This window comes from Myotis davidii, unplaced genomic scaffold (assembly GCF_000327345.1).
Source record: "Myotis davidii unplaced genomic scaffold, ASM32734v1 scaffold226, whole genome shotgun sequence".
Taxonomy (NCBI): Eukaryota; Metazoa; Chordata; class Mammalia; order Chiroptera; family Vespertilionidae; genus Myotis; species Myotis davidii.
Genome location: NW_006297224.1, coordinates 987,391 through 996,202, shown reverse-complemented (window position 1 = coordinate 996,202; position 8,812 = coordinate 987,391). Strand labels below are relative to the sequence as shown.

The 8,812-nt window shown below is 39.8% G+C and overlaps 1 protein-coding gene across 1 annotated transcript in view; it reads right to left on the bottom strand.

Annotated features, from left to right (window-relative positions):
* MANBA (mannosidase beta) overlaps positions 1 to 8,812 on the bottom strand; it is a 113,784-nt gene extending 104,972 nt beyond the window's left edge. The window contains exon 1 of the mRNA XM_015569985.1: positions 8,755 to 8,812. The gene's annotated coding sequence lies outside the window, so the exon portion shown is untranslated. The remainder of the gene's footprint in view (positions 1 to 8,754) is intronic.

Below are 8,812 nucleotides of genomic sequence, written 5' to 3'. Positions count from 1 at the left end.
GCGGGGCCTGGAGTAGGGTGGGAACCGGGTGGAGGGGAGCTATGGGGGGAAAAAAGAGGAACATCTGTAATAATCTGAACAATAAAGATTAAAAAAAAAAAAAAGACTCCAAGGCTCAACGTCAAATGACAATTATGTGGTGGATTACTGGCTCAGACCCGGAATATCTGGCTCCAGTCCACGTGCCTCATCATTACCTGACACTGCCATCATTGTCCCAAATGTTGTCAACAATTCCAATGTCAGTGCTACCTACCAAGTGGGAACCAGGAGCTAAACAGGCTATGTGGGGCCTGAGCCAGTCATTTATAATTGATATTTACCGCACTTACTATAAGTCAACAAACTCTGTGTCACCCAACCATGCAAATGACAGTATAAGTCTCATTGTCTCTAGACCAGCGGTTCTCAACCTGTGGGTCGCAACCCCTTTGGCGGTTAAACGACCCTTTCACAGGGGTTGCCTAAGACCATCCTGCATATCAGATATTTACATTACGATTCATAACAGTAGCAACATTAAAGTTATGAAGTAGCAACGAAAATAATTTTACGGTTGGGTCACAACATGAGGAACTGTATTTAAAGGGCCAGAAGGTTGAGAACCACTGCTGGACGCTTCTGAACTACCTCTATCTATATCTGCATATAGACACATAGACTCCTTGACCAGGTATATATATCTCTTTTACTCCCCAATTCTGCTTCAGTCCAATGCCTGCTTCTATCCCAGACATAATTACTTCACTGGAGAAAAGAAGAGTTTATAATCATTTCATGTACATATTGTGTTCTTGGACACAGGCAAAAAATAAATAAACCAAGTTTAAGAAAACACTTAGTCAAAAACAAGAAAAAATAAACAATATATTAATTAAGATTTACCAATATTTGGTAAAACCTTAATTTGTAAAAAGCAAGAGAATGATAATTCAGGATATTGGTTACCTTGGAGAGAGGCAGGCGGTGGGACTGGGGGGGCAAGGTCACTGCAATGGTACTGGGAACGTTCGGGCTCATAAACTGAATAGCAGGCACATGGGTATTCATTTAAATTAGACTTTAAAATCCATAAACACACACATGCATATAACTTTCCATGTACTGAGTACTATATTTAAAAAAAATGTTCATGGGAAGCTAAGCCACTTTCAACTACACAGGGGTATTTATGTTCCTCAGTGTCTCTACTTTCAAATATGAGCTTCAGCTACAAGTCTTAGTTCAGAGGATGCATATAGGTAAAAGAGATCTCAAGCTCATGAGTCATCAAAACATTTTAGTGATCTTAATATTTTTTTTCTAAAATGCTTAAACTACTAAGGTAGTGCTTCCCAAATAACATACCTCTAGGTCAGCGGTTCTCAACTTGTGGGTCGCGACCCCTTGGGGGGTTGAATGACCCTTTCACAGGGGTCGCCTAAGACCATCAGAAAACACATATATAATTACATATTGTTTTTGTGATAATCACTATGCTTTAATTATGTTCAATTTGTAACAATGAAATTGGGGGTCACCACAACATGAGGAACTGTATTAAAGGGCCGCGGCATTAGGAAGGTTGAGAACTACTGCTCTAGGTGAAAAGGGGTTACAATGTAAAGAAATTTCTTATTTTATGACCAATGAGGATTAAAAGGGGAATTTAAAAGAGGAAACAAGGCATTTTTCTTAGCCCACTCCTAAGGGCCAGAACTCATGGAAGTTTAGGATAGACGCCTGGAGAGAGATCTATGACTGATATGAAAGATCAGAGGAGAGGATCCAATCACACTTTAGAACTCAGGGGAGAGCCCGGGCCAGCTGGCTCAGTTGGTAGGAACACCTCCAGTACACCAAAAGGTTGTGGTTTGGTTCCTGGTCAGTGCACATGCCTGGGATGCCAGTTTGATCCCTGGTTGGGGCTCATTCAGGAGGCAACCAATCGCTATTTCTCTCTCACATCTATCTTTCTCTCTCTCCCTTCCTCTCTCTAAAAATCAATAAATATATCATTGGATGAAGATTTAAAAAAACACAAAACCAAACAAAATAAGGGAGGTAGAGCATAGTGGATGGGGGAACAAACACAATCAGTCTGAATTGATGAAGCCAGGTAATGGTAAATGGGAGTTCATTTTGCTTCTGTTATCATATTTGTTTGAAATTCACTATAATAAAATGTTTTAAAAGTATATTCACATGGCAATTGCCTCTTGAATACTCAAAAGGTACCAAAATATACATTTATCCACACAGATGCACATATTTTATTGGAACGTATTGATGAGTGATAAGCTGTACATTAGGGCTTCCAGGGACAGACTCCTGGCTCCTTGGACAGAGTGATTCAAACTAACTTGTTCATCACATGTGTAGCTACTGTGATATAATCTTATAGTTTATATTTTATAAACTTACACATCTAAAAATATTCTTCTCTGACCATCTGTCCCAATTACATGTGAAGAATTAAGGTACTGATAAAATTTAGAGAAAAGTACTAAGCATCTGGTACCTACCATTTTTAGTATATGTGTATATTTATATATTTATAACATATTTTCTTCTATATTTAAGATTTTAAGAATACATCTTTATAACAAAATCTATGCAGTTACTAAAAATTATTCTAGATCCATATTTATAAATACATAGATACAGAAAGATGTTCACCATATATTTTGAATGACGAAGTTACTTAACCATCTTAAAGATTTATTTCATTTTTATATTATTGGATTTCTTTGTATATACTTAGAAAAATCTGGAAAGATATACACATAGCAATTACCCCTGCTTTATAGTATGTTTTTTTATTGGCTTTCTCCCTTCCTTATATTTTATATTTTTCTGCATCCGTTTTTGTACAATAAGCATTAAACATTTATAATTATTTTTAAAGAATTTACAGAGAGAGAATAAGAAAATAATACCAGTATATGTGAATTTCATGCATGATAAAAGTAATCTATATATATAAAAGGCTAATATGCAAAATGTCCCTCTGACCATTCAACCGGTCATTATGACACATATTGACCACGAGGGGTCAGACGCTCATGCAGGAACTGCCATGACTCTTGTTGGCCATTTACAAAGAAATGGTACTACGAACCTGGTGCTGATAAAGCAACACTCAGCTTCCCCCAAGTGGAACACAGGCCCTGCCACCACCCCACAGTGACAGCCCACCAAATTGCAGCCAACGTTGCCAAGACCCCATGGTGCAAAATACAGCCCACAGCCCAGCCCAGCCTGGAAATGGTGGCTGTGGGCGCTAGGTAATGACATCACGTAGCAACACCCAGTTTCCTCTCCCTAGCAACTAGCCTCCTTGGAGTTTCTTCAGCCCAGGAACACAACTTGCTTTATAGCCAGGTGCAATCATTTTACAGTTTAACCAAATGTCTGTGAAATGTTTTCATATGCCTCATCTCATTTGATCCTCACAGAAGTCCTGGAGTAGGTAGATAGGAGACTTGGTGGAATCCTATTTTCTTTTCATTATCCAGAAAACAGAGATTTAGAAAGTTTAGAACCTTGACCCCACTGAAAAGAAGTAAGAAATGGTGGAACTTGAAAATGACTTCAGATTTTCTCACTGCACAGAATATTGTCAAACACTGCTGCAGTTAAATATTTTATCCTTTGTTCTCCCTGCATGATCTACAATAATAATCTGCTTCTTGTTGATATTTACTGCTGTGTTGCTGACAATTACCTGAAAGAGAAGTTGGGGTACTTCACTGGGCTGGAAAAAGTTTAGCTAAATCAGAAAGCAGATCTAAATAAGCAAGTTTACTCTATATGTATAAAAGGCTAAGTTGACTAGTGCATATGTGATACATATAAAGCTCTCACTGTCACCAATTGCATACATGTTTTGATCTGTCACTGTAGATCATAAATTTGGTTGGCACTTCTATTATAGAGAAAGGGCAAATAGTGATATTAAAACATTTCTTCTAATTAATTTCCTTTCAATGTGCCCAAATCTGTGCACAGGGCCACTAGTGTTTTATATCAGTAGACAAAAGAAACATTATTCAAATCATAGAGTAAAAAAACTGACTGTCCATTTTTTAAAAATTCAAATGGATCAAAATTTTAAATATAAGAAGGAATTCTTATCATTTGCAACAGCATGGATGAAACTGTGGAGCATTATGCTAAGTGAAATAAGCCAGTCAGAGAAAGATAAATACCACATGATCTCACTCATTTATGGAATATAGTGAACAACATAAACTGATGAACAAAAACAGATCCAGAGACAGAGAAGCAGCGATCAGACTCTCAAACCTCAGAGGAATAGTAAGGGATGATGGTGGGGGTAAGGGGGCGAGATCAACCAAAGGACTTGTATGCATGCATATAAGCCCAACCAATGGACACAGACAACAGGGGAGTGAGAGCATAGTGAGGGGGGGTGGGGGTAGAACATTAGCCTGCGGACTGAAGGGCCAGGTTTGATTTGGATCAAGGGCACATACCAGGTTGTGGGCTCAATCCTCAGTAGGGGGCGTGCCGGAGACAGCTGATCAATGATTCCCTCTCATCATTGAAGTTTCTATCTCTCTCTCTCTCCCTTCCTCTCTGAAATCAATAAAAATATATAAAATTAAAACTTTTTTAAATATAAGAAAGGAACTATAAATATATTAAAAGGATAAAACATATGCAAATATTTATTTAATTGGAAGAGAGGGGAATACTTTCAAAGCATAATCCCAAAGACAGAAACAATCATAAAAGAAAAAAACTTTGTAAGATTTCAATATGTAGAACTTTAAAAGTATGACAAAATAATCATTAACAAATGTGAAAGCTTTTTTAAAATTAAATAACAGGAGGTCTAACAAATCTGTTTTAAAGATGAATAGCCAATAGAAAAATAGATTAAAACCCATAAATGAGTAACCCCAAATCACCAATAAGCATATTAAAAATATAAAATATGTTTAACCCCACTAGAAAGTACATTGTTTTGTTTTGACTTTTTTAAGTAATATCCAAATCTGCACCTAAAATAAGCATTCTGCTAAAATGATGATGAGAGTATAAAGGTAGTACAGCTTTTATGGAGAACAAACTTGGAAGTTCATATTAAAAGACTAAAAAAGTGCATACCCTTTGAATCAGCAATTCCACTTCTAAAAATTTGTCTAAGAAAATAAATGATGGCAATGTACACAATGGAATTTTAAAAAGAGCCATTAAACATGGTTTGCAGAAATATCTATACTGCATGCAAAACTGTCACAAAATATTTAGTATAGAAAGGTTGTTAAACTGAATATATAAATACTTACGATAAATCTGTATACACTGAAAACTTCCAAATGGATGTAGTGTATTTTTAAATTTTAATAGTAGTAGTATCTCTGGAAGTTGGGTTTCCAAGTTCTCTTCTTCTCACTTTTCTATATTTTCTAATTTTGGCACACTGAAAATCATTTTTTTAATATATTTTTTTATTGATTTTTTTACAGAGAGGAAGGGAAAGGGACAGAGAGTTAGAAACATCGATGAGAGAGAAACATTGATCAGCTGCCTCCTGCACACCCTTTTTTTTTTTTTTTTTTTTTTTTTTAGAAAGGCTTTCCAAAGTTACACCACCAAGGAATTGCATGGAAAAGCTGAGAACATTCCCAAGAGTCCCCTAATCTATGCACTTATCATAAGGTTATTAATTAGGTTTTCTGCCTCACTACAATGTGGCCTCCTACAAAAAAGAGACTGAGTCCCCCCTGTTTTTTTAATGCCTCTTTTAGTGTATGGCATAATAGGAGGATGAATGAATGAATGATTACCTTTAGGAGAGGGCTAAGACACCTAAGGTTTAGATTCTGTACAGGAAACACACAATCACTTTCGAACACCCAAGGCTGGCCACAGAGCCTCTCAGTAAATACCAATTCCATTTAACCAACTACTCAGACTGGCAACTCCTTAACTTTTCCTTGACTCCTCTTTCTCTCACACCTCACATTCAATCTATCAACTAATCCAGCTGAACAAATCTTGTGTGCTCCATGTTTAAAATGTGTTCTCACAATCACTTCCCTGCTACCACCCTGGCCCAAGACAGGAATTATCTCTGGCCCAGACAACTGTAACAATCCCCTACTTGGCCTCCATGCTTCCACTCTAATGCACTGTAGTCTTCACACAATAGTCAAAAATACCTTCTAAAACGCAAATTTAATCATGCAAGTCAAGCTCAAAACACCCAATAACTTGCCATCACCTGTAGATTAAAATCCAAAGTGTTCCCCATGGTTTACAAGCCCGGCATCATCTGCCTCCCCGCCTCCTTTGAACTCATCCTCCCACCCTCTTGGCTCACAGGGCTCCTGCCACACTGGCCTGCTTACTATTCCTGGAACTTTCAAGCATGCTCCCTTCTCTATCCCTGTCTTTTTCTCTCTCTCTTTGCTGGGAATGCACTTCCTAAAACTGACCTCATCAAAAAGACTTCTGCTTTAAAAAGTCGCTTTATCAAATGCCTCTCTCTAGCCACTTTTTAAAAGTAGCAACCCTTCCCAATCGACCTTCACTTTCTCTTCCTTTAACCTGCTCTATTTTTCTTCAGGGAACCACCTGTCATTATATTATCTACTAATCTGTTTATTGTCTCTCTTCCACTAGAGATTTTCTATTGGGCAAAGACTTGGTTTTCTTAAACATTCACTATCAAGCACTTGGAACAGTGCCTGCCACCTTGGAGGTATTGAATAAATACTTATGAGATAATTAGGTGAATGAATAAATGAATGAATGACTTCGGCAAGATGTGCTTCAAGTTCTCGTGTAAACACAGTATCTGGGCCAGTGTCTGCTCTGAACTCTAGAATATCTCCTGAGGTCAACCGAAGAAGAATGTAATAAAGCAGGTGTTATAACATCACAGGATTTAACAATGACACTGATGTTGATGATGACTGTCAATTGGCCTGGAATTCTCCAAGCCCCAGAAAGCTTCCCCATCTCTCGTCCCACTACCATTTAAGACCCACATCCACCTTATTGAAACAAAGTTTTCCTAAGAATTTATGAACAGATTTAATAGGCACTGTAAGCTATTCCCATGAGGAAACTTCAGTTATTTCATATTATGAGTAACCTCATTCTCACTGACTAGTTACTGAACACTGTTTCCTGATATGTGGCCCTATAACACGGATCTGCTTTGCTAAAGTCACTAATGATTTCCCATTGGCTTAATTCCACCAGTGCAAAGAGGCAAGGAGAGGCCCTGCGATGCACACAGGCGTTCTCAAGGCATGTGTAAGTGAAGCCTCAGGGTGCCAAAGTCAGCCGTGATCTATGCCACAGATTGAGTACCTAAAAATAAGTACATAAGTTAGAGAATTGTTTACTTAAAAAATAAACTGGACTGTAGACAGTGTCAAATACACTTCCTTTCTGACTTACATTCTTGAAAAAAACCTAATGCAGAAAATAACCCTAGTTGACCATCTTGTCATTTAAGTAAAACTTCAATGATACTCCTGACTGTGAACCACAGTGCTTCAAAAATACATGGCTTTTCAAAACACCAGCGTTCAGAGCAAAATAGTACAGAACCCCGGCTATGGAGTCAGGCCAGCCTGGGTTAGAATTCCATTTCTGCCACTTTGTTGCTGTGTGATCTTGGATAAGTTCTCCTAACTGCTCCCGGCTAATGCAAAGACGCGTTCCGTAGAGCTCTTAAAAGGAATGAGACTCTGCATGCAAACTACTTAGTAAGTACATCTTGCCCTGCCAGCCTGATTCAGTGGTTGAGCATAGACCTATAAACCAGGAGGTCGGGGCTGGATTCCCAGTCAGGGCACATGCCTACGTTGCTGGCTCCTTCCCCAGTGTGGGCGTGCAGGAGGCAGCTGATCAATGATTCTCTCATCATTGATGTTTCTAGCTCTCTCTCCCTCTCCCTTCTTCTCTGAAGTCAATAAAAATATGTATCTTTTTAAAGGTACATCTTGTCCCAGCCAAAGATAATCATAGAATGAGAAAATGGCCTGCAGCAGGTGGAACCATGAAGACAGCGGGAGGTGAGAGTCTGCAAACATCTGCACACACTGGCAATCAACCAGGAAAATGTCCTCCACACGTCTATAAATTAGAGATCTATTAAACACACGCACATCGCACGCCTTGAGAAGAAAGAGCAACTTTCTTCATATCCCAATCAGCTTTCAAAGTTATGCCGCCTTCACACTGACCATCCCTAACCTTACACTTGTAGGTCTGTCTCCTCAACCCATGTGCTGCAAAACCCCAAATCTGACTCCCTGCGGCCTAACCGCAAAAATGAAGCCCTGAGACACGTTACTAAACATAGTTAGCATTTACTTAGCAAAACACAATAGTCCCCTGCAGGCAGTATCCAGGTAGCTGAACAGTAATCCACCGCCTTAGGCTTTATGGGTGACAGCACGTCCTTTCCATCCACGCTTCAGTGGAGAACTGGAGCGGTGAGTGCACCACAAGGAGCAAGGCCTGTGCCCTAAGGAAACTTCCGCTTTCCAGTTACTGAGGTCGGGGCGCGGGTCAGCCTCCATCCAGCCGGGGCCCCGGCGGTGCGCTCCTTCAACAGCACCTACGCTGCCTTGGCAGTTCCCCCCAAAGACCACAAGCTGCATAGGGGAAGTCGGTGCCCAACAGAGGAGAAGAGCCCAGGGCAGGGGGTCCCAGGCGGGTCCCGGGCCTCCCACCACGGAGGGAAGGCGGGCGCAGGCTCGCGGGGGCGGCCACGCAGGGTACCTGGATGAGGTTGCGCTGGAGCAAGGCGGTGTGCACGCAGCCGGGGACCTCCCCGGGC